This window comes from Alligator mississippiensis, chromosome 1, assembly GCF_030867095.1.
Source record: "Alligator mississippiensis isolate rAllMis1 chromosome 1, rAllMis1, whole genome shotgun sequence".
Taxonomy (NCBI): Eukaryota; Metazoa; Chordata; order Crocodylia; family Alligatoridae; genus Alligator; species Alligator mississippiensis.
In genome coordinates this window covers 184,674,590-184,699,785 of record NC_081824.1, presented here as the reverse complement: position 1 = coordinate 184,699,785, position 25,196 = coordinate 184,674,590, and the positions used below count along the sequence as shown (strand labels likewise).

The following is a 25,196-nucleotide window of genomic DNA, read 5'->3' as shown; positions in this document are numbered from 1 at the left end:
GAGTCAGGAGGCTAACAATATCCTGGTTAGGGTTGTGGGGTAGGTAAAGTGCAGCCCCAGGGCTGGGGTGAATGGCTGGGCTGTCCTTCTCAGGTGAAGTGACTTAGATTGGGCCAGCCATTTTTTTGCCTGATTTAACCTCCCTGAACAGGTTGGGAGGTCAATCTAAGTGTTAATCTAAACAAGTTGATCTAAACAGGTCAGTTACATCAGTCTAAATGGTATGCCTGTACATATGCTATGAGTCTAGGACTCCTGTATAACTTGAACTTATACGTAAAATTAATCAGGTTCTAAAATGCTTATGTGTTTTCCCAGCAGAGAGTCTTATGGTTCAGAGAAACCTGGAATAAACAGGCTTCTAGAATCTGTTGTAAGCAGGTATTGTTGCATCCATTTTATATCAGAGCAATGGTGACTTGTTCAGGATCCTACAGAAAGTCACTGGCAGAGTCACATATAGAATCAGGACTTCATAATTCTTACACCCATGTCTTACTCACAGTGCTCTTCCATTTTCATTACTTGATATATAGGGACCTACCAAATTTGCGATTTTGTGATTTTTGTGGAAACTGCAAATTTGGTAAGTCCCCTGTGAAAAAACCTGGTCCTTGCAAAAAATGCAGTGCCTGTGAAAAAGCTGGACAACAGCCAGCAAGTGACGGGAGGAAGGGGGAAAGGGAGCTGAAAACAAAGGCAGGAAGCTTTGGCATCCTGAAGAACTGGGAGGAGGGAGATGGAAAGTGGGGAGATTTTCATGGTGAAGTGCAGCAGACATTCACCCCCTCTCCCCCAATACCTCTGATTGTCCAAGGGGGCCTGGAAGTCCTGACCCTCCCTAGAAATTGACAGGTTGCCATCTGTCGATCTCTGGGAAGGGGCAGGACTTCTGGGGGCCCTTGACCAATCAGAGGCATAGGTGGGGGGACCATTGTGTTTTGTTGTGAAAATGATGGACAGTATGCTTGGACAGTAAAATTGGAGGTAGCTGCCACAAACTAGATAGGTCCCTTATAGATCTATAATACAAAGTAAGGGCTAATAGTAATAATAGTAATAGTAGGAAGAATAGTAGCAAGAAAAAAATGGTTGATATCTAATAAATAATTGATTGTTTTATAACTTTTATTGAAAATATCAAGGGTTTTTTTCCCCCTACTGAGCATTTTATACTGGGCGCGTCTACATGCTATGTTGACGTAGTGTTGGTGGGCACAAACTGTGACACTGCAGCTATGTTGCTGTAGTGATGTACTCCCTCGACATAGCACATTGTTACAGTGATGTAGTGGCTAAAAATAACGATGTACCACCAGCATGACGCAGTAATGGCTGTTACTGCACAGTCATTTAGTACATCCTAAAACAAGTACTAAATGAGGGTGCAATAACAACAGTGCCATAGGGGCTGAATACCTAATTTCACACCTACACACATTTTAAAATGAAAACCCAATTTCACATACACATGTGTGTACATGCATGTACACACACACACACACACACACACACACACCCTATCTTTATAAATAATTAATGTATGAATGCATTATATGGATATATGGTATACATAATCTATATCAGATAAGGATTGTTATTCTACAATATTTTTTAATTTGTAATGGAAAAATTCAGATCCAAAAATAAATAAAAATGGTTGATTAATACCAGAAAAGGAATAAATAAAATTGGAGACAGAATAGATGCTTGAAAAATCTTACTCTTTTCTACCTAAGGTCACTAATTTAATTTTCTCCTACTGTACATGTGGTTTTTGTTTTTTAATTTCCAGGAATTTCTGACTGTTTATTCTATAGCTAACCAACAGGATTCTGAGGCCACATGATGTTGTGGGAAATGTTTCAATAATATGTGTTCTTGGTTAAGAGTTGCTGAGGCACTGTATTGGTATAACTGACTAACTGCTGAGTATCTCACTTTTAAAACGGGAGAGTAATACACACATCAATTGAAATCAATTTTATGCTAAATGTGTAAGACAGTGCCATGTGTCACACACCCCATACCCAGAAAAGAGCCGTTCCATAACTTTCTTGATTCAAACTGTGTTAAAAAATCTGCAGATACATGTGTGAAGGCAGATGGCTTGTTTATATATCATTTTAATAAAAACAATGCTTTTCTAATAAAATCTTGTGTGATGCATCCAACATGTAAAATACAACAAAGGAAAATAATGAGTAAGTCCATATACACACACATACCAAGTTCTACTTATGTAAACTGCTCAAATGTAGTCCTCATGCTTCACTAGCAATGAGCTACCCTCCCTCCAACCCTTGCTTCTTGGCTGCATGATGGGACCAGAAGGCTTTGTATATAATGTGCAAAGCATAAGATGTTTTGTGTTCTGTTTTGTTTTTCCTTTGACCATTCCTTTAAGAGTAACTTGCAGCTTGTCTTTTCCACACCCATCTAGTCTCCCCTACTTCAAAACACAAACCTTGACTTTTATATGTGGGTGTAATCTGAAAGGGATAATAGAGGTTATGCCACTGGCACTCAATAAGTTGTCTGTTACTAATCCTCTTCCAATATCCCTTGTCTTCTCTCTCCTCCTCTTGCTGCTGCATGCTTCACAGATGTTTTCTTTTCATGCCACTGAGAAGTTATTTTTGAAGTGGCTTTGTAGAACAGACGTTCCTCAGGCGAGAGCCTTCCCGTCTTCTGTTGACACTATTGTCCTTACGCAAACAGTAGATTGTTTTGCAGTGTTACTCCTGAACAACTGAAAAATAAAAGTATGCAATGTCATAACAAATCATTTAGGGGCTTAAATATCAATAATACTGTAAAATGACAGTTAGGATTTCACATCTGTTATTGTACTTCAGAATACAACTTTCAAACCTCCTCCTGCTTCAAGTCCAGCAGATACAACTCTTTCAGGTAGCAGTAATATAAGACCTACAAAACACCGCTGAGCATGCTAGTTCTCTCTGGCAGAAGGCATTGGCAAGTAAGTACATGCACTTTGACCTTCAACACACATCTTAATTGCAGTAGTTTGCCACCTCATGTTTACTGCTTTCCATTTTCTTTATTAAGAAAACAAATAGCATGTACCACCTTTTTGTGCTGACATGTGGCTAAATAACAGTCACTGGGTTACTGCTGTTCTCATTTAATATATACGTTAGACCAGTGCGTTTTGATTGTTTGGGGGTAGGATTTATTTATTGTTGGCATTTGCTTTTATTTTGTCCTCTTCTTTCCCCATTTTGCTTTTTAATGAAACATTCCATTCTGGTCAGTCAAGGCAACATGCTTGACAGCCTGCACATATGTTGATGGTCTCGATGTGATGTTCGGAGGTCACTTGTGCGACCCAGCAAGCTATTCTCTCAACATTTTAGAATTAAATGAAAAACAAAGCATTGGGGTGTGGATAAACAGGATCACAGGTGATTGGTTTTTAGAAAGGATGTGTGGGAATAAAATTGTGCTGGGGCACTATCTGGGAGTAGGAAAGGGATCGAAAATAAACAAACTTCAAATGAAGTTGGGATAGCAACCAGTAACCAGATCCCTCAGCTGATGTAAGCTGGCCTGGCTCCATTAGTTAAAGCCTGACTTCACAGGAGCTCTGCCAATTTAAGCCAGCTGAAGGGCTGACCCTGTACTTTTGTTTTTGAAGGTGCTCAGCATATTTTAGGAGAACGTGTCCTTAAACTGAAGAGTGGGCAGATTAGCAGGAATCAAAAAATCTTGAGGGGAGTCATTTACCCCACTATTCCAATTTCATCTGCTGTAAAAATGAGTATAATAAACAATACTGGCAGGGCCTAGTTCTTTTTGTCTTCCTTTTTCATGGTGGTGAAAACACTAAACTTAACACCAGTATTAAAGATTAGGCCTATTCTATATCTTTTGCAAGGGTAATGATTGATTGGCTAATGTAGCTACCTTGAAGGTAAAAAAACACAAATGTGTTATTACTATTTTGGAAGATTTAGCTAAATTTTCAGAATCTCAGAATTTTTGGGGCTCCCAATATTTTAAGAGAGCAGCAGGGTAAGTAATGGATTAACTATTTTTCAAGGCAATATATCCATTAGTTTATATCCTGTATCCAGTGGCACAAATAAAATGCTTTGATCCTCCTATTTAAAAATACAGCTGAGCTGCTGGACATACCAGTTTAGAAATGAAAATGTTCAGTAGCTGAATATGTTTTTTCCTGTTTTAATCTCTCTTTACAATGTAAAATTGCTCCTTTTTTGCATCTCCCTCATCTCTGTCTGCCTCCCCCCTCAAAAGTGAAGATGTTGGGTCCATTTCCAGACCTCAAAACAATGCTGCACGTGTAGTCACGGTTTCCCCTAGCATCGAACCTGTACCTACTCTCTAATGCCTGCCCCTCCTACTGGTGTTTTTGTTTCTCTGGGAAAATCTCTGACTAGTGGTTTAAAGAAAGAAAATGAGCTTGATATGTAAGGATAACAGATTCCAAAACCTAAAGGAAAGAGGGCGAAAAGGCTAAATATTTTTTTAAATCTGCCTTGAAAATACTAAAATGGTTGAATAATTTCAAGGGTGAATGCAGAGTACTGCTGGAAGGAACAACAGAAATAAAGTAGCTGACTTTGAGAGAAAGTGGAAAGTACTTTTGATTGAATTTCTACTAACTGTGGGAAAGCTACTAGAGGAAAATGGGAAATGTTTAAGCAACTCTTGGAGAGAGTGCAATTGAAATTCTTCCCAGTTCAATCTAAACAGGAAAAAGTGCAACATAGGCCATTGTGGTTAGGTAAGGAATGAGATGCAAAGAGTTTTACAAGCAGTAAGCTGAAAGCTTTTTAAAAATATATAAACAAATCTGGTGCAGAGGATTTGGAGATACCCTATGTAAAAATAAGCAGAAGTAAGTAAAAGGATCAAATTAAAAGAACAAATGGAATTACTGAATGTGAAACTACATAAATATTTCATATGACAACAATGGACTCTTTAGTTATATTCAAATTAAAGAACAAGAAAAATGTAATAGAAGACTTGTACAAGCAAAAACAGTGAGAAAAAGGAGCAAAAGAAATAGTACTAATAGTAGCATAGAATGGAGGGAGGAAACCAAAGATTATACTACAGTACCTGATTTACAGCCTAGTTGTTCATGAATTTAAATACCCTATTTTTCTCATATACCACATTCATTTTTCTCCAGCTGCTGGAAACTGCATATTACCTATGAAAAATATGGTAAGAAGAGTTTATGCTAATTAGGGGTAAAAGTAAAATCTGAATGCTACTCACAGGGAGCAGAACAATGAACAAGCTCTGCTCCTTAGGTGCTGGTACTCAGTTACTTACTACAAAGAAGTAATAAGTAGTTTGTTTTGTTCTGCCTTTCACAAACAAGTTGCATATTAGATTCCGGAATGTGTTATATGCAAGAAAATATGACATGTCGCTGACCTGTCATAGGGACTGATCCTCAGTTGCACAAAGTGGAGAAAGATAGAGAAGAGAGACCTTTCTCAAGTCCCATTTTGGGATTAGTTCTGTTTCAGATGCAATTCAGAGCAGCCACAGGGCTGTTATAAACTGTACTTGGCTGCGATGATCCTGAAGGGCCTGTTCTGACAGCCATAATCACTGGAGCGCAGCTGTTCTCTGGTCACATGCCCAGTATGGCCCTATGCCAAGGGCTGAGAGTTGGGGTGGCCTAAAGTTGTTATGATAGCCTGATGCCATTTGGCGATTCTCCTTATGGTGGAATGTCCAGACACATCTGGTATCACATTGGGGGTTTTTTTCTGATTTGCTTATGCAATCTGCCAATAAATAGAAAACAGAAGTAAAAAAGACATCAAGAATAGTATTTCAAATGTGTGTGTATACACACACACACACACACACACACACACACACATATATATATATACATATATATATATATATATATATATATATATATACACACACACACATTTGAAGTAATTACGTTAAAGTACACAATATACCATATAAGGACAATGTCTACATATGTAAAGACATCCTCTATAAATACAACAAGATCCATTTTCTGTTCCAAGAATACTTGATTAGCATGTAGGCTGCACATGAAATAGATGGATTAGTATAAAACAGTGAAATGAACCATTATTAGTAGGTTTTGGTTTATTACTGTATTGTATTTACTTACATATGAAGAACTTAAAGTGTGCTGGATGCTCACAATAAGGCCCCCTCTACATGTTATATCTATTAAGCAACTACCTGGTTAAACATGCAATAACTTTAGATTGGCTACATGTGCAAATTAACTATAGCAGTTTAAAAAGGTCCAACCAGCTATAAAGTTCTTGCTCAAAAATGTGTAATAATTTTATAGCTGGTTTCTATCCAGCTTTAAGCTGCATGTATAGGTGATGCCCCCATGCAGCTGCTGCAATCTCCCACCCATGGAGCACTCCATGCACCCCCAGGGCTGGGAGATTGCAGTAGCATCCCATAGCTGCTGGGACTGAGAACTGCACAGCTGATGGTCTCTTGGCCCAGGCTGCACCCCACATGCAGTTGGGTCTGAGTTCCTCAGCTGACAAGACATTCAGCTCTGGCTGCATCCCTAACACAGCTGGGACTGAGAGCTCCCACACATGCGGGACTCTTGGTTCTGGCAGTGCCTGATAGCTATGGATACTAGGTCGTAGCATCTGGGGGAGCTACTGTGATCTCCCAGCCCCAGAGGTGCATGGGGCACCCTGTGACTGGTAGATCGTAGCAGGTGTGGTCTCCCAGCCACAGGGGTATGTGGAATGCTCCTGCAACTGGGAGACTGCTGCAGGCTCCCAACTGCAAGGGTCACCAGGAGGGGCTTCCAGTTGTGGGAGCCTGCTTCTTGCTGGTGCAGGGGGAACCCAGGATCAGAGGATCAAGCTTCTAATGCTCAATCCCATAACCATGCCTCCTGCCATACACATGTGCCTTGGCAGGAGGCAAGATTGTGTGGATCATGCATTAGGTCCCACCATACCTTTACATGCACATGTAGAGAGGGCCTGAAATGATCAGGACAGGTGTGATTACAAGACCTACAAGAATGATGCTAAATTTCCTTTTTCTCCCATTACCAATAGAAGTCTTATTACTGGAAATATTGGCCCTAAACATAGAAAGTGAAAAGTTCTCAACATCCTGTAGGATTATATCCATTATTAAGAACTTCAGCCCAAATCTTATTGCACCTCTAAGGCATCCAAATGGTAGGAAAGTGACTACGTGCAACCCTATTCAAGCCTGCTCAAGTCCCTGAAAAACTGTTAGCAGGTTACATTTGGTAACATGCCTCCACCTTAGCCTTAAGACTAATACACAAAAAAGCAACAGGGAGGAGGAGAATCCACTTGCCTTTTGCATTAACAGTTTTCAGGGACTTGAGCAGAATGGAATAGGATCAATCTTAGGTGCCTAAGTACAACCTAGATGTCTTAGAGGTAAAATAGGATTTTGACTATCGTTTTTGACTAGGAGAATCTTTTTAAATCTCTGGAATAGTTTTGCTTTTTTTTTAAAGTTAGACCTAAACCCAAACCCCAACTTAGATTTTGATAAAGTTTAAATCTGTCCCTCAACTACATTGCTCAGCCCTCTCCCTGGAAATTGACTTTGATGGCACTACACTAATTGCATCTACTGAGGATCTGGCCCTCTGTTCCTAGGTCCATAAAGATGAGTTAGAGAGGTATTTGCTTACCTAATGTTTGGGTTAAAAAACCTTTTCTGGATGTAGTAGCTCTTTGTAAACATTATATTCTACAGCAATCCTTTAAAAATAGTGTTAGACAGTTATCTAAAAGTCATGTTCGAAAAAAGGAATAGAGATAGTGATATGATAGCATACTTTACTACTTAAAATGGGAATTTATCATTTTATTTCCCATGTGTCCATGCATTCTGCTGGATAAACACCACTGGAAAAACTATTCCTGCTCTGTTGAAACATAGAACAAGCTTCTCTTTTGCTATCTAACAACAAGCCTCGATGTTGTTCTTGAAAGACTGCATCAGTGGTCTCCAACTTTTTTAAGTAGGAGAGGACCTTTGGCATTTAAAAGCAACCCAAGATCTATCGTGCATTGCCACCATCCGCACCTCCCCTCTACCCGGCAGGTAAGTGTGTGTGTGTGGGGAGGGGGGGAGAGCAGATTGAGGTAGAGGGAGAAAAAATTATTTGGGGGCGTGCCTCCCCAGCAGGTAAGTCCCACTGGCCAGGGCCCCACTCGACTTACCCCTGCTCCTGCCTCTGCAGTACTGTCTCTCACCATGGGGGCCTCGATCTAGCTCCCACCCCTTCCCTCCCGCACGGACTGACCTGCTGGGCTGGGGAGCACATGTGCATGCATGCAGGCACTCAGCCTCCCACCCCAGCTTTGGATTGACTCCAAGAGGCTCTGAGATCTATTGATGGATCGAGACCCACTGGTTGGTGACCACTGGACTACATGGAGAATTGAGAAGGAGCGCTCTCCACTGTCTAGTTTTTGTGACATACTGAATATATGCATTGGAGCGGGCTTCAAATTAACAATTTATTGCATATAGTTGAACAGATAAAAGATAGAGATAAGAATCAACCATTCTTGTCCTCAGCTGATTTTTAAACCAGTCACCTAAAAGCTGTATTACATTATCAAACCCTGTAAAGCACTGGAGCACATTAGCATACAAAATGACTAGTTCAATGGATTTGGCATGGGGGGAAAAAATGTAGCAAAATTGCATTATTCCAGTGAAAACACCTGGATACCCTTAGGAAATAAATATAACAACTCTGTTATTGTGTTGAGCAAAATTATCACTCGGAATTTTAAAAGGGGGAAATAATTTGAACTCCTAGCTTTTGTATATCAGAAACAGCTTGGTAAAGCAGATCCTTTTGCAGTATTATCAAAAGTTCTGACACATGGATGGCATGTGCAAAATACAGGTTTCCTGTTCAGCTAAAATACCAGGTATCCCATTGTTCATTGTACTGACTGATTCGACTTTAAAATTAGAAGCCTAGATAAGTGTTTCTTTCTAAGTCATCACCAAACCCCCCGCACTTAGAGCTGTTATAGACATTCCTGCATGCTTCTTAAAATTAGGATATGACTCTGTAACTCTGACTCACAATTGGGTGCATCTACACAAGATGTTTACTAAGGAATTACCTAATGAGTTCTGCAGTAAAGTCTCAGTATCTACATGTGTGGCTCTATTAGGCTGCAGGAAACTAATAAATGCTGCTGTAGGTTAGTAGTTGTCAACACCAGTACTATCCTGCAGTGGAGTTATTCAGTATGCCAAAACGCACATGTAGATGCTGATGGGGCTGGCTGGGGCTAGCCCCACACTAAAGTACCCTCATGCCCCAGCCAGCCCCTCTGCAGCACGCTGAGCCTGGTCAGAGCAGCCCCAGGCTGGGAGGCTGACCCCCTGGGCTCCCTGCCAGCTGGGGCTACTTCAACCTGGCTCAGTTTGCTACAGTCCCAGACTTATGTGTAGATGTGGAGCTCAGAAGCAATAAACTCTGGCATGAACTGGTGAACTGCATCAGAGTTTATTCAGTCTAATTAATTTCATGTGTAGACACGCCCAATAAGTAGTGCTTACTCAAAGGAATACATGAGTTTGAGTTGAACAATTTGGCCCTCCTAAAATCAGAGGTGCTTGCACTCTGTTTTCTTGCCTCTCCCTGAATGAAACAGGACAATACTGGCCAGTTAGTACAATATGGTGAATAAGCCCCATCTTTGTAAACTGAAAAAAGAAAAGGATACTTAACAATTCACAGAACCAGGTCTATAGATGAGTCAGTATTTTACCCCATTATTACAGAGGGTATATCTAAGTTGTTTCTTTGCCAAGTCCCACAACACAACCAAGAAGCATGCTCTGCACAGTCAATCCCACTCTACACACATCAAATGTTGGAAATAAGGCAACAGCCTAGTTTAAAGTGGCCCTGAGTGTGTACTAATAGGTAGTGACCTACTTAACTCATGGAGAGACTAAGCTATTTTCACAGCTTGCTTGTGGCATGAAGGGCTGATTTTGTGGGCATTTTCTGGCAGCCCCAACCCTCAATGCTGATTGACTGAGAGGCCCCACCATCACTGTAGATTGGCTGAGAGGCCCAGCCATTGCCACAGATTAGCTGAGGCCCAGCCATTGCCACAAACAGTCAGTAAGTCTCAATCACGTGAGAGTGGCTGCCAGGACTGCCACAGTTTGTATCATGGTAAGGATTGGGAGATTCTAAAACAGTGTATTATATAAATAATACGCTGGGGTGGGGGTTGATTTTGCAGGAAATCATGGCTAATGAATATCGCAGCAATTATGGATACTGCCAGTTTTCACACTTTGAGCCAAACCTGTAAATTAAGTAGATCCCTACTTAACCAGCTATAGGTGTGCTTGAGACAAAGGGTATAGACAGAACTGCAGCTCCCAGCTGTAATTCAGAACATTTTCTGCAAAGTGTTCTGAGTTATGTTACCCCAGACCATGCAGAAGGTCACTGTTGGCTCGCTGTTGGAGAGGGGAATCTGGCTGTGGGCTGGGAGCCTGCAACTAGGTTCCCATAGCAATGGCCATGCTCTCTGCCAATGCTCACTGTTTTCAGAATGGGAGGGACGGGGGGGGGGGGGGGGAAGACAGCACAGGGAGCTCATTCTTGGGGCTCCCCAGTCAGTGCTGAAGTTGCAGTGGGTGAATGGGAGCCCCACCACCTTGAGGGGGCTTTAATACAGCCATTGCACTCTCGAGTGAAAAACCCCTCAAACTGAACTCCCGCCACTCCCTTTCTCCTCTCCCATTCTGAAAACAGCAACAGGCTGGGAGCTTTGCAGACACAAGTTACAGAAGACATCACATTTTGAAACAGCTTCATCTGATACCTCATGCAATGAGGGGTCAGATTTTCACCTGATCAGCCATTTTTTAAACTGTCTGCAGCTCTGGACTTGTGTTTGGTCACAGCTATAAACTGCTTTCTGTGGCCAGGTCAGGCAAAAATTGTCACTTCTGTTTGTGCCCAAGACCTTAAGAAGAATGCTGAGCGTATGCTTCCATTTCCCAAGATTTAGCATGTGAAGGCAGGAGTGAGTGGGTAGCACGTGCTTCTTAGCAGTGCTCCTAGAAGAGGCACAGAGCCAGCACCAACAAGTCTTTTAAAGATACCTTATCAGTATCATAAGGGGCACTGTCCGGATGATCATTTTTAAAGCCTTAAGCCTTCCTTAAAATGATCTCAGAATTAAAAGTAAAAACTAACATAGTGCTAAGGACTAATACAAGACCCTTGTATCACTCCAGATAAAGATTTCACAACAGGGAATAAGTAGAACTTAGTGGCCCCCTGCAGGAAGGTGAATTTCACCCCCAAGGCGCTACACAAATGGATTAAATTTGTTGTTCTAATTAAAAAGAAATCTACTTTGCATTCCTGAATCTTGGATGCTGACTGTAAGGCAGGATGCCTGTTAATAAGGTGCCTTTGAGACTCCAACTGTGTATGTCTCTCAGTTGCATTTGGAGAGGACACGATGTAAATTCCCTAATCAGAATAAACTGAATCCATATATTTATTTTTAAATGTTTTTCAGAGAATCTCTATGAATCCATTCCCTTCATTAAAAAAAAAAGTGAGATTCTTTTCAAACCTAAAGTTTCTGTGGTTTTTTATCATAATCAAGTTTATTTCCTGTTCCCGGAACAAAAAAAGAGAATGTGATAACACGTTTCCAAATAAAGCTATTTTTAACTTAATCTCCTTTTTACCCCAGCTATGAAGCCCAATTTCTCTGTCTGTCATCCTCTCTCCTAAATTCATGACTTACACAAAAAATGTTAACAAGAAGGTTAATCATATCTGCTCAGTATTGTCCTTCTAGTACTAGCCATTCCTAATTTAGCTTTCTGAACCACAAGAAATTATCCTTCAACATAGGGACAAAAACTATCCTTCTTATAGTTTGAAGACCCATTCTGTTTAAATGAATATTCTCAGGAGTTCTTATGCAGGTAAATGCTGCAGGAGCAATCCTTACCCCTGCAATATCACATCTAATTTTTGGAGTCTTAAATGTCTTCTTTCCCTAACTACTATTTTTTGTCTAAGACTCTTGTGTCTTCAAATTCCTTTGCTGCACTATTCTCTAAAAAGTTCTACCAAATAGTGTGAGGGAAAAGACACACCATGTCAGTGCAGAAAAAGGCAAATTTTCAAGACTTGAGACCTCCATTGCCTACACAAAAAAGGAGAAGAAGCAACTGCACATCTGGAGTTACTGTGACTGGTTATACAAATTCATTCATTACTCATACATATAAGTGGCTAGTGAGATTCTAAGTACACGTTTACACCAAATGAGCTTACCAAAGCATGGCAACCATATGCACACCTGGGGTGTAAACAGATGATGAGCTACCATGTTTTAAAATTATAGCACTTTAAGGCTGATCCATTGTTGTAGCAGTTTTGTCTAAGAGCTTTTTTCTGCTCTAAGTGAAAGCTAAACTGCTGTATCTTTAAAACTGTTTCATTCAGGTTTAAAGTTACAGAAGTTTAGTTGCACTATGACGGTATAGGGGTGGAGTGAGTTCCCAATGCCTACTCCTTTGAAAATGGTTTAGGGTTATATATGTCTGCAGCCTGGTTTCAACTACTTCAAAATGAAACCTTGAAAATAAAACATTGGGACATTGGTGGTCCTGATAAAAGGGAAACTGGAATTGAACCAACCCTGATATTTCAAACCAAATTTAGCCTAGTTAAACCCATGATAGAGATGGGCTATGACAGAAATATGACAGAAATCTTGGTGCAAATTAAATAGAGGCTTGGATTTTAGCCACCTTGGTTTCAACTGATCTCTACTTAATAAATAAACTGATAGGAAACAAATCCACTCACAACCCCCTGTTGCTCCCCTTTAAAAGAAAAGGCACATTTTTCAGCCTGTCCTCTGTGCTAGCGAAAGCAGATAGAGTATGTGTAGAGTTTATGGTGAGATTTATTAAGATAATTGAGGTATAATTTTCTCAGCCATTTCTGTCATCATTTTTAAAGGCAGAGATTATTACGTTCCTTTCACCCATCTGGGAAAATACACTGTGTTCTCATGTAATTTGAACATTTCAGCAAGGATGTGAGCCCATCCTTCTGGACTCTGGCTAATAGCTCTGCCATTAGGCCATCCTCTCCTGGGGCTTCTTTTTTCCTATTAATAATTGTCAACACTATCTCTTTTTCAAAAATAACTGGCCACACCTCATGCTTCTCTTCCTCTCTCCCTGGCATGTCTCCAACCCCTTTCAAATGTAAATTTTTCTTGTGGCTTACAGTTATGGAGATCCTTAAAGATTCATTGATGCCTCATGAAAAACCTCTGAAACGATTCTGCTTCTAAAGCACATATTTTTATAGGAACTGTTACTAGGATTATTTGCATGAAAATAGGATCTTGTTCCCTTGGGCTACATCACAATTAAGATATATGCCTCTACCTACCAGGCCTTGCACAATTTAGCTGTACTCTTCAAGCAAGATTCTCTTTTAACTTACCGCAGTTTTCTACCAGTTTAACTCCACTGATTTAAATGGAATTACTTTTATTTAACACCTAGTGTACAAGGTACACCTCCCAAGGGAGGTGGTGCTCTCCCCTATCCTGGGGGTCTTCAAGAGGAGGTTAGATAGGCATCTAGCTGGGGTCATCTAAACCCAGCACTCTTTCCTGCCTACGCGGGGGGTCGGACTCGATGATCTGTTGAGGTCCCTTCCGACCCTAACATCTATGAATCTATGAAAGAGAGACTTACCATTGTACTTTATAATTTTTCACTCTTTCCTTTTTCCTCTTTTTTGTAAACACTTTTCATAACTCTGATATATATTGCCATAATAAACTTGTTTTGTACTGAAATAACATTTCTTAGATGCAATCCCATGTGTCTTAAAGACCCAACATTAGGACCACCTATGCAGATGATGTCACTTGCATTTTGATCTACTTTTCCCTCTGACAGAATAGGTTCATAGTTAGGAATCTGACATGTTCATCCAGATGAGTGGGAATGTTTGTTTCCCCAAGGACAATTAGCAGTGGCACACCTTGTGCTGCTGCTACTTGTCCCTGGGGAATGAATACCCATGCCACATGTGCTCTGGCGCACAGCACGTTACCCTGGGTGGAGTAGGGAAGGCTGGGGCCATCAACTGTGCTGGCCCAGCAGCCTTACCTGGGGTCCTGGGGGCTCTGGGTGCTGTAGCCATGGCAGGAAGCCTGGCCGGCAGTCAGAGTATGGCTTTGACCAGCCAGGCTCCAGTTTTAGGCGTCATGCACTGCTGCCATGTGTGCTGCCCTGCTTTTTTTTGGTGTGTGTTTTTTGACCCTGGGATTTCCCAGAGTCAAAAAACTCGTTGCATTGCAAAGTAGCAGCACAGAGAACACCTGCATGTGCTTCATGTCCTGCATACTGCATGTCCATGCTCGTCTGGATGCACTCAAATGCAACAGCCTTTGTCCCTATGATGTGAAATGGTCTTAATTTCTAACATAGTTCTTAATATACTACAAGAAGAGTCAGACATGTTAATAACATAGTAATGTGTCCCATTATTGACTTGTCCCCCAATTTCTGTATCCCTCCATAGTTGGCAGGGATAGAACAATCTCTGGATATATTAATTAGCTGTTCCCAAAGCTGTATTTGTGACAGAAGTATGAGAGATTCATAAGTGAGCGAGTCCTCACTGAACTCTTCACTATGTGTATAGATAGTGTATCTTTCATGGATCATCTGTGCCAAATCCAGGCCTTTTATAAGCTGAATCCAATATATCTGTTACCCTATACTTCACATATGGCAGAAACAAGTACTTAACTGTACAGTGTTGTTTTAAACTTCAACAAAAAATCCTTTCTCCCAAATTCCACTATAAAAATAAGCTTTCTCAGCTAAACTCATTTCAAGAAAATAATCACCAAGTTTAAAAATAAAATCTAAGTAAACAATAAGAAGCTTTGAAAAAGTAGGATCATAATACTGACTTTTAGTTGCTTAAGCAGTATTTTTTTAGGACAGCTAAGAAGGTCTTTTAAAATGAAATGTAAATTATTCACTATGTAGATAGTTCAAAGTACTTCAGCATTCTACCCATAAGTTTGTCTGACCTGATTGGCAGCAAAATAAATATGATGGGTGGTCTGTTTAAGGCACCTGTCCAAGTCCAATCACATTACATTTTCATAGTATCAACATTTGAAAACACTATAGCTGTTGCATCAACAAAAGTGCATGGGAATATCTCCAAAGCAGATGGCAACTAGCACATCACAAAAACATGCAGACCCCAGAGCCAATTTCTATCGTTAAACAGTATCTACCACAGTGCAAAGGAAGGAGTAATTAGCATATTCATACTTTCAGAACTTCCCAAAGGCAGATGCATTGCACTGGGGACAGTAGAAGAATAATTGCTCTCATGCAATACTGCCTTTCGTTAGTACCAGGATCACTCTGTAGAGGAGTTTAAGTAATGCCCTTTGAATAAGAGGGAATGTGCAAGTCATTTTGAAAATATTGGCTAACTGTTGGGAAATAAAAAGCATACAAATCCAAACAAGATCCCTTCCTATCCAAAACATTCAATAAGTTGGTCCAGTCAGTTCTTTTACAGGGATATTCATCTTCACAAATCGTTAGTCTCTAGCATAATTATTAGGTCTCTAATAAATGCCACATTTTCTGACACACGTTCATAATTTGTGCCTACAAAATATAGATGCGCTTCTTACAGGATTTATAGATATACCATATGTGCACATTTTTTTAAAACTATTTCTTAAGGCGCTAAGGGGGCAAATTATGCTCCCAGTTGTGCCAATGTAAATTTGGCTTCGGAGAACTTAACGCTGAATTTACACTGATGTCACTGGGATTTCTCACATTGTTTGAAAACCCGACCCTGGTTTCACATCAGTGTGGTCTGAGTTAACCTGCTCGATTGTGTCCCAAATTGTTTATCCTTAGAAAACCTTGAAGTAATCATAATTCCAATAAAAGGTTGATGGTTTGCCCCACAATGCAGTCTCTTAGCTATCTATAGATACCTGGATTATGCAGTTGTCACAGGCATGAGCACTTATATGAATATACAAGTAGGAACTGCATAACTGGACTCAGATACATCCCTCATAAAAGGCACAACATAGCGCCAACAAGTGTTCTCTGTAGGGACCTGATAATGTTCCCCAGTGTACTTTGACCTCTTTGCTGCAGGTGACAAGAAGGGTTCTTATTGTTGCCAGTTGTGATAGTACTGGGTTCATCTACATGAGATGTTTACTGTGCAGTTGACTAATTAACTGCACAGTATACATTTGGCATCTACATATGCACCCCTATTAGGGCACACAGAACTAATTAACTCTGCAGCAGGGTCATATTTGTAAAATACAAGTACTACCCTGCTGTGGAGTCTTTCCACACACAGCAGCTCCCATGCAGACACTGTTCGGGCTAACAAGGTGCTTCAGTGTGCAGCTAGCCTACATCCTTGTACCTCAGCAGCCCCTCTGCAGTGCATGGAGGCTGGTCAGAGCAGTATTGGGCTGGAAAGCTGACCCTCCAGGTCCCTTGCTAGCCTGAAATTCTCCAACCAGGCTCCATGAGCTGTGCACAAATAAACTCTGGAGCAATAAGCAATAAGCTCCAGAGTTTACTTGTGTGCATTACTCACATGCATAGACATGCCCACTGACTCATTTTGTGTGGCCAAATGTCCAGGAGTAAGAAAACTGATAATGACAATGCATTATCCATATTGGCATTAGACATCAGTCGGACAATAAATGTAAGGTAGTAGCAGTGTGGACTGAGATTGAGTGAAACCTATGGGCTTGTCCAGATAAGCACGGATGTTTGTTTCCCTGGGTACAAGTAGCAGCAGCACACCTTGTACCGCTGCTACTTGTCCCTGGGGAACACCCATGCAGTGTGCACTCTGGCCCATGGCCAATTACCCTGGGTGGGTAACTGTGCTGGCCCCAGCAGCCTTACTGGGGTTCCTGGGGCCTCCCAGGGCTGTAGCCATGGCAGGAAGCCTGGCCAGTAGCCAGAGTGTGGCTCCAGCCAGCCAGGCTCTGGTTTTGAGCGGCGCGTGCTGTTGCATTGTGTGCCACCCCCCTTTTTTCAGTGTGGGTATTTTGACCCCAGGATCTCCCAGAGTCAACCCCTCCCTCCCACCCACACTGCAAGGCAGCAGCGTGGAAAGCGCCTGCATGTGCGGTGTGTGGTGCTGTAACAGGTCTGTAGTGCTATATACCACACATCCATGCTCATTTGGATGTGGCCTCTGAGACAGTCTCACAACTAATACTATGGCAGTGACTTGTAGTTCCTGACAACAAATAAAATTAATAGCGAACAAGCCATTTTACCAATCTGCCTTAAACATAGCACTTCAGAGAACCTGCTTATATTTTGCACGGTACACCCAGATCTTGTTTATGACAGAATGTAAAACTAGCAGTCATGGGATTTAAGCCTATTACACAAAATAAATATAACATTGCTTAAGGAATTTGTACAGAACATTGTACTCAGAACACTGGCCTTAAATGCAAATGTTATTTATTTTTTTATTTTTTTAAAGACTGTCTCCCCTTCTTAGGGGCATATCATGACAAAAATAAACCATAGTGTATTTTCCTTGTCTTGAATGTTTAGATTGCAATCAAATGTTTCACGAACATAAATATATATTGAACACTTTCTCTGCTGAAGGAATTTGCTTTTTCTGGAGTTAAAAAAAAAACATAAAATATTTACATTAGGATACTACATATTTTGTTCTAATAACTGTTTGTTTCCTTTTGCTTACTGTATGCAAACTGAGCTTTGTATCAATTAGCTTAGTATATGCTACATTTTTCAATGTTTCAAAGGTTTTGTAAGTTGATCTTGTCAAATAATCACAAAATTATACTGGATGTGAATGAGATATTCAGTTTCCCAAATGAAATACTATAAATTTAGGCAAGTATAAACCTGTCAGAATTATGCTTCTATAAGTTTCACACCAGGGTGTGGTGCTACACAGCTGGGTAGCTGAGCTAATAAGTGTTGAAAAATGAAAAATGCTGCTTTATGGCATCACAAAAATTGGCAAAAAATACTTACACCTACGCCCCACTTTTGACAAATAAATGCCAAAATGTAGAAGCCTTAAGAATGAAGTCCCAGTAGTATAAAAGTGGGAGGCAGGACAATAAGAAGGATCTTTCAAGGAGTCATTTATTTTACATATATTCCCTAAGCTAATATAAATTTGCAGAACAATTTATTTGTTGGGTTCCCAGTTTGGCAAATTGAACAGAATACTGTTCAAAATTATGCTAAATCTGGATATTACTTGGGAAGTTTCAGCCTAATTTCTATAATTTTTTAACTACAATCTCATTATGTAGGTCCCCAAAACAGACAAGCTAGATCAACAAAGGTGCTTTTTTTTTTTTTTTTTAAAGCTATAAGTGGTGTCTACACTTGGTTTTGTCAATATCGTTACGTCAGTTAGATAGGTAAAAAATATCAACACCAGCAAAAGTCTGTAGTGTAAACCCAGCTAAGTAACTTAAGAACTTCTGAATATCACATAGCACTATGTTCTTACTGAATTAGCATAGTCAACCAAAAGCACTCGCAAATTATGAATCCGGCCTCAATAAATCCTGAGATTGGCCAAAAAATACCCACGAGACTTGAAAATAATAAATTGTGGATTATTTTATTTGCTCCTGGTTTTGAGTCATTAGAGTTCACATTTTCAAACTTTTCTCCATAATGGGCATGTCTGCACAAGATGCTACGTTGGCGTAGCAGTGTACTATGGCAACGTAGCATTGGCAGGCAAAAACCTTGATGCCGCAGCTACGTCACTCTAGCAACATGCCTCCTCAGTATAGTGTGTTGCTATGGCAGTGTAGCGGCTAAAAATAATTATGCACTGCATGGTTACAACCAAAAGGAAGCACTAAATGACAGTGCAGTAACAACGGCACCATAGGGGCACATGTAGACATGCCCAACCAAGCATGTAGATACTTACCTTCTTCTAAATAAAACTGAGTTTCTCATCTAATAACAAAATTCCAGGACTTGGGTCTTTAGGAAAAATGCCAAACATGACAAGGCACAAAATAAAGTCAAAGACTTGTGCTAAAACCTAGTGGGACCAGGTTCAAGGATCCTTGGAATCAAATGTATGACTTTTAACTAAATGGAAATATTTAAATGATATTTTATTTCCAGTGCTGAAAGCCTCATATACAGTCAAAACTCTCATGAACTAAAAGTTTCAGTGAGAAATTTACCAAAGGATTTTAAATCAGGCCCTGTAGACCATAGTCTGGCACCTGCCAAGTCTGCTTTCTTAAAACGAGCGCAAGGTAGCCATATAGGCTTTCCTAGTACTGCACCTTTTCTCTCCCAGTTGCTGGCATATGGCACATGTCAAAGGGAAGCGGGTACAACCAGCATGCTGCAACATTCCAGTGATCCCAGGTACTACAGGGGTCTCTTTTCCATGGGTGCAGCCACTATATGTCAATGTGTCTAGTCAGTGTGAAACTTTTGCTTTGAACTGGAGCAGCACGTGTACATGAGTGTCACTACATTGATCTAGTGAAGATGATATATGGAATGACTGTAGATATATGGGTGGATATATGGGTGACTGTAGTTAATTTCATTAATTAATACACGTGGGGAAGAGAGGTAAAGGAGGGAGGAGGGCAGAGAGAGAGAGAGAGAACCTCAGAACTTTCCTGTGCTCAATAATGCTAACATTATTTAACATTTAGGGTTAATATTCACATCTCCTTAAGGGAAACGAGCAACGGAAAGGTAAGTTCCTTCTTTGCTGCTGTATTGTTTTAGGGAAACTTACTTTTTTTGGCTGAACTAACAAGGAGGAGCATGTTGTTTTACACTGTGATGGATTTTCATTTTATGTTGGAAAAGAATTATTTTTTTAAAGAAAGATTAGAACTTGCAGAATATTTGAGAGTGCAGCCAAAATGAGGACATTAAAAATCATGAATACTGGATTTTTTTGTGCCAATGATTTTTTCTGGTTCCCTGGCATTGAAGCAGTTTCTTTACAGATTCTGCTGTGTATGATAAATTGGAAAAGTGGTCTGAAATAAATTGGATAAAATTCAATAAGGGCAAATGTAAAGAACTGCACTTATGAAGGAACAATTGTGTATATCTCAATAATTTATTGCCATTCGTGGTTTTTTTCTCCTAAAAGAACTAACTTATAAGGCCTCAATGAACTTAGGTCAAAGGGGTCATTGTTTGTAGGTTTATTTATAGTAATATACCTCAGAGCCCCTATTCTGAGCCAGAAGCACATTATGATACGCACTGCATGAACACAGAATACACTTTCATTTTGTTATGTCTGTGGGCTGGGATTTCCAATTGGACTTCCTTGGGAGGAAAACCTGCCAATACATCTACCTTATCCAATCCACCAAATGCCCTAATGGATACTATGTAGATGAAACTAAGCAACCATTATGCTCCAAAAGGAAATCTCACAGAAAATGATGAAGCCCAATAGAATACTTTTCAAAGAACAACCACTCCATCTCTGACTTCACAGACCTTGTCCTCAAAAAAATAATCACAGCTTGTACTCCAAAATGTGTTTTTGTTGTGTTAGATTGTTATTTTTATACATACCCATTATATATACACACACACACACACAGGCACATTGTCTCTCCACATTATGATATCAAACACACACACACACGGATTTATCATCTCTCTCTCTTGCTCTCTCTCTATCCGTGTGTGTGTATGTTTTGGTTGCTCCCCAAAGGAACAACATGCCTCCAATGCCAAAGAATGTGTGTATCCAGAATCAGGCTCCTCAGTCACCTGAGGACCCATCAAGCCTGATGGATGTCATCCTCGACTTTGAGGGACTGCCGATGAGGACGACGTGGTTTGGTATCATTACGTGACTGTATCATTATGTGGTTGTATTCATAAACATATCTTCAGAAAAAATGTATTTAGAATTAGCATTCTTTGAAATTACCACAACACTAAATAACAGCAGGGAGTGGCAAGCATACACACATAGAATCTGTATTATGGTGTATTATCATGAAAGCACAGAAAACTTTGTCTAAAGTCAGGCAACACTATATTACCTTTCCTCAGGATAACCCACTTTTATAAACAACAGAATTTATCCATACATAGAATTATAAAATAGCCATTATTGGGAAGTATAGCTAATAATAAATATAATTTAAAAGTAAAAGGTTGTTTAGTTATAGATTCATAGATTGCAAGGCCGGAGGGGACCTCAGAAGATCATCAGGTCCAGCCCCATGCACCAAGCAGGAAAGATAACTGGGACGCAAGTGACCTCAGCAAAGTGACTGTCTAGTCTCCTCTTAAAGATTTCCAAGGTAGGCGACTACCACTTCTGGAAGGAACTTATTCCACAGTCTGGACACCGTGACAGTGAAGAAGTTTTTCCTAATGTTGAGCCTGAATTGATCTTCCAGGACTTTTGAGCCTGAATTGATCTTCCAGGCCATTACTCCTGGTTTTTCCCTCAGGTGGCCTGGTGAACAGTTGCTTGCCAAGCCCTTGATGTACTCCCCTACTGTAGTGGTAAGCTGCTACCAGGTCCCCTCTCAGCCTTCTTTTCTTCAGGCTGAAGAGTCCCAGATCCCTCAGCCTTTCCTTGTATGGCTTGCCTTTTAAGACTCTGATCATACAGGTGGCTCTTCTTCAGACTCTCTCAAGCTTGTCCATGTCCTTGTTAAAGTATGGTGCCCAGACCTGGATGCAGTACTCCAGCTGCAGTCTCACCAGTGCTGAGTAGAGCAGAAGAATCACCTCCTTGGCTTTGCTGGAGATGCATCAATTGATGTATGCTAGAGTATTATTTGCCCTACTGGCTACAGCATTGCACTGCCAGCTCATATTCATAATGTGGTCTATTCTTACCCTTGGGTCCCTTTCATTTGTGGTGCTAGTCAGTTTGGTGCCGCCAAGCCTGTAGGCATGTTGAGGGTTGCTCGTCCCGAGGTGGAGCACTTTACATTTCTTGACGTTGAGCTTCATCAGGTTCCGATCCACCTAACTTACTAGCCTGTCTAGGTCTGGCTGTAACTGTAACCTATCTTCAAGCCTGACTGTGCTTCCCCTCAACTTGGTGTCGTCCGTAAACTTGGCCAGTGAACTCTTCATCCCCCACATCCAAATCATTAATAAAGATGTTGAAAAGTACTGAACCGAGCACTGACCCTGCGGGACACTGCTGCCCACTTCTCGCCAGGGTGACACATACGTTCACTATGACTCTCTGGAACCTATCCTACAGCCAGTTCCTCACCCACCTGATTGTCTTGGAGTTAAACCCACAATTTTCCAATATTCTCACAAGGACATTGTGAGATACTAGATCAAAGACCTTTTGGAAGTCTAGGTATACAATGTCAACCTGCTCTCATGTGTCCAGGTGGCAAGTTACCTGGTCATAGAAGGAGATGAGGTTGGTAATGCAAGAGCTGCCCATGACAAAGCCATGCTGGCTGCCATTCAGAATAGACTCCTTGATGAACTTTTCTAAGATTTTCCCTAGGATGGAAGTTAGGCTGATTGGCCTATAGTTACCTGGGTCCTCCCTCCTGCCCTTCTTGTGGATAGGCACAACATTGGCCCTCTTCCAGTCCTCAGGGACTTCTCCAGAGTGCCATGAGTTGTGGAAGAGTTCTGTCAGGGGTTCTGCAATGACTGCGGCCAGCTCCTTCAGCACCCTCAGATGACGATCATCTGGTCCTGCTGACTTGTATACATCTAATTTTATTAATTGGTCATACACCAACTCTATGGCAATAGTAGGATGGTGATTATTGCTCATCCTGTACTGTACCTGGTGAGGTTTTTCCCTTCATCTGGTGAAAGACCGAGGCGAAGTAGTCTTTCAGGAGTTCAGCTTTTTCCTGGGTGCCGGTAACCAGCTCTCTTGATTTGCTGAGCAATGGCCCCACAGCTTTCTCCTGGGTACTGGTAACTAGCTCTCCTGAGTTGTTGAGCAATGGCCCCACACTCCCATTTGTTTTCCTCCTGTTCCCTATGTACTTAAAGAAGGACTTCTTGTTGTCCTTGATTCCTGTTATTAATCTAAGTTCGGTTGCTACTTTAGCCTGTCTTATTTGTTCCCTGCAAATGCAGGCCATTGTGGAATAGTCCTCCTTGGGGCCCGCCCTAAGCTTCCATTGTTTATAAGCCTCTTTCTTCTTTCTTAAGAGGACCATGATTTCCCTGTTTAGCCAAGAGGACTTCCCAGCCCTTCTGTTACCTTTTTTCTGCATGGGAATGAACTTTCTTTGTGCTTCAAGGATCGTGTTCTTAAGGAACAACCACTCTTCATACACACCCTTCGCCTTCGGTCCCTGGTCTCACGGCACTTGCCCTACTAGTGACCTAAGCTTGTTTAAATTTTCATTTTTGAAGTCCAAGACTTCAATCCTGCTATCCAATTTGTCTGCCTTACATTGGACAGTGAACATAATGGTTTCATGATTGCTGTCGCCCAGACTTCCCTCTATATTTAAGTCGGTCACCAGGTCATCTCTTTTGGCCAGGACCAAGTCTAGCAGGGCATCACCTCTGGATGGCCCATGCACCTCCTGAGTCAGGAAGAGCTCCTCAACATGGGTCAGGAAGGATCATGACCGTTTCAACTTGGCTGAGTGTTCCTCCCAAGAGATGTCTGGATAATTAAAATTGCCCATGACAACCATGTCACATGCACGTGCGGCCTCAGTCTATTCTCAGGTGAACTCCAGATTGAGTTCCTCTCCCTGGTTTGGTGGTCTGTTGTATACACCTACAGTTAGGTTTCTCTCACCGTGTCCTCCCCCCACCCCCCACCCCTGCAACTTGACCCACAGGGTTTCAAGCTGTCCATTTTTTGAGCTGAAGTTGGCCTCCAAGGAGGTGTACTGCTCTTTCACATAGAGAGCAACACCTCTACCTTTTTTCCCTACCTGGTCCCTTCTATGCAGGGTGTAGCCCTCTATAGTTACACTCCAGTCATGTGAGGAGTCCCACCAGGTCTCTCTAATCCCTACTAGATCATAATGCACATTGGAGAGTAGGAGTGCTAGCTCCTTCTGCTTGTTCCCCATGCTCCTGGCATTAGTATATAGGCACCTGAGTCCTCCTACTAAGACCGTCTTCCCGTCTTGCTGATGGAGAACTATTCCCTTAGCTCCCACAAGAGTGACTCTCCCAGTGTCCCTATCTACTGGGCTTAGTTGTATGTTGGTCCCTGGACACGTTTGAATTTGTGTATCCCCATCCCCCAGCAATCTTAGTTTAAAGCCCTGTCCAAAAGATCGGCCATCCTGGCCGCAAACAGGGACTTACCTTTCCTCGTGAGGTGGATGCTGTCCCTTCCGAGGAGTCTTTTCACCCTGAAGTGTGCACCGTGGTCAAGGAATCCGAAGCCTTCTTGGTGGCACCAGCGTTGGAGTTGCCACTTCACTTCCTCGATGCATCCTTCCCTTCTGGGACCATGGCCTGCACCAGGGAGCACAGAAGAAAAGACTACCTGGGCTCCCAATCTCTTGAGCCCATTCCCCAGAGCCCCATAATGGCTCATGATCTGGTCTGGATTACTTCTGGCCGTGTCATTCGTTCCCACATGGATGAAGAGCATGGGGTAGTCGTCGGAGGGCGAGACAAGCCTGGGGATCCTCTCTGCTATATCTCGGATGCAAGCCCGTGGGAGGCAGCTGACCTAATAGAGTCATTTAAAAGTCACCATTTGGCAATGATATTGAGTTGTCAATTATTTCTCTATATTTAAAATAGAAAATAATTTGTATCCCAGATAACTGTTGGCAAAAGATGACTGTTGGCAATAAGTGTTTGTCTCCTCTTCATAGGGGAAGCTATTTTACCAGTGTTCTATATTTTTGCACTGGAAATCGTAATCTTATAAAGTTTGAGAATAGCTGAACTGTTCTATCTCTCAGTAAAGTACAATTCACTCGATTTTCATTACATTCAGATTTTTTTTAATCTTCTTTATGAGGTAGTTGGAACATATTGTGAAAAATAATTCTGAATTT

At 41.3% G+C, this 25,196-nt stretch overlaps 1 protein-coding gene and 1 long non-coding RNA gene across 2 annotated transcripts in view; one reads left to right on the top strand and one right to left on the bottom strand.

Moving 5' to 3' along the window:
- Positions 1-25,196, top strand: part of LYPLAL1 (lysophospholipase like 1) — an 83,355-nt gene that overhangs the window by 15,857 nt on the left and 42,302 nt on the right. The gene's annotated exons all lie outside the window — the stretch shown is intronic.
- Positions 1,789-24,686, bottom strand: LOC109282150 (uncharacterized). The gene is made up of 3 exons (XR_009457124.1): positions 24,490-24,686; positions 5,440-5,798; positions 1,789-2,752 (listed from the first exon to the last, which is right to left on the bottom strand). It is a non-coding gene; the product is annotated as an uncharacterized LOC109282150 (long non-coding RNA).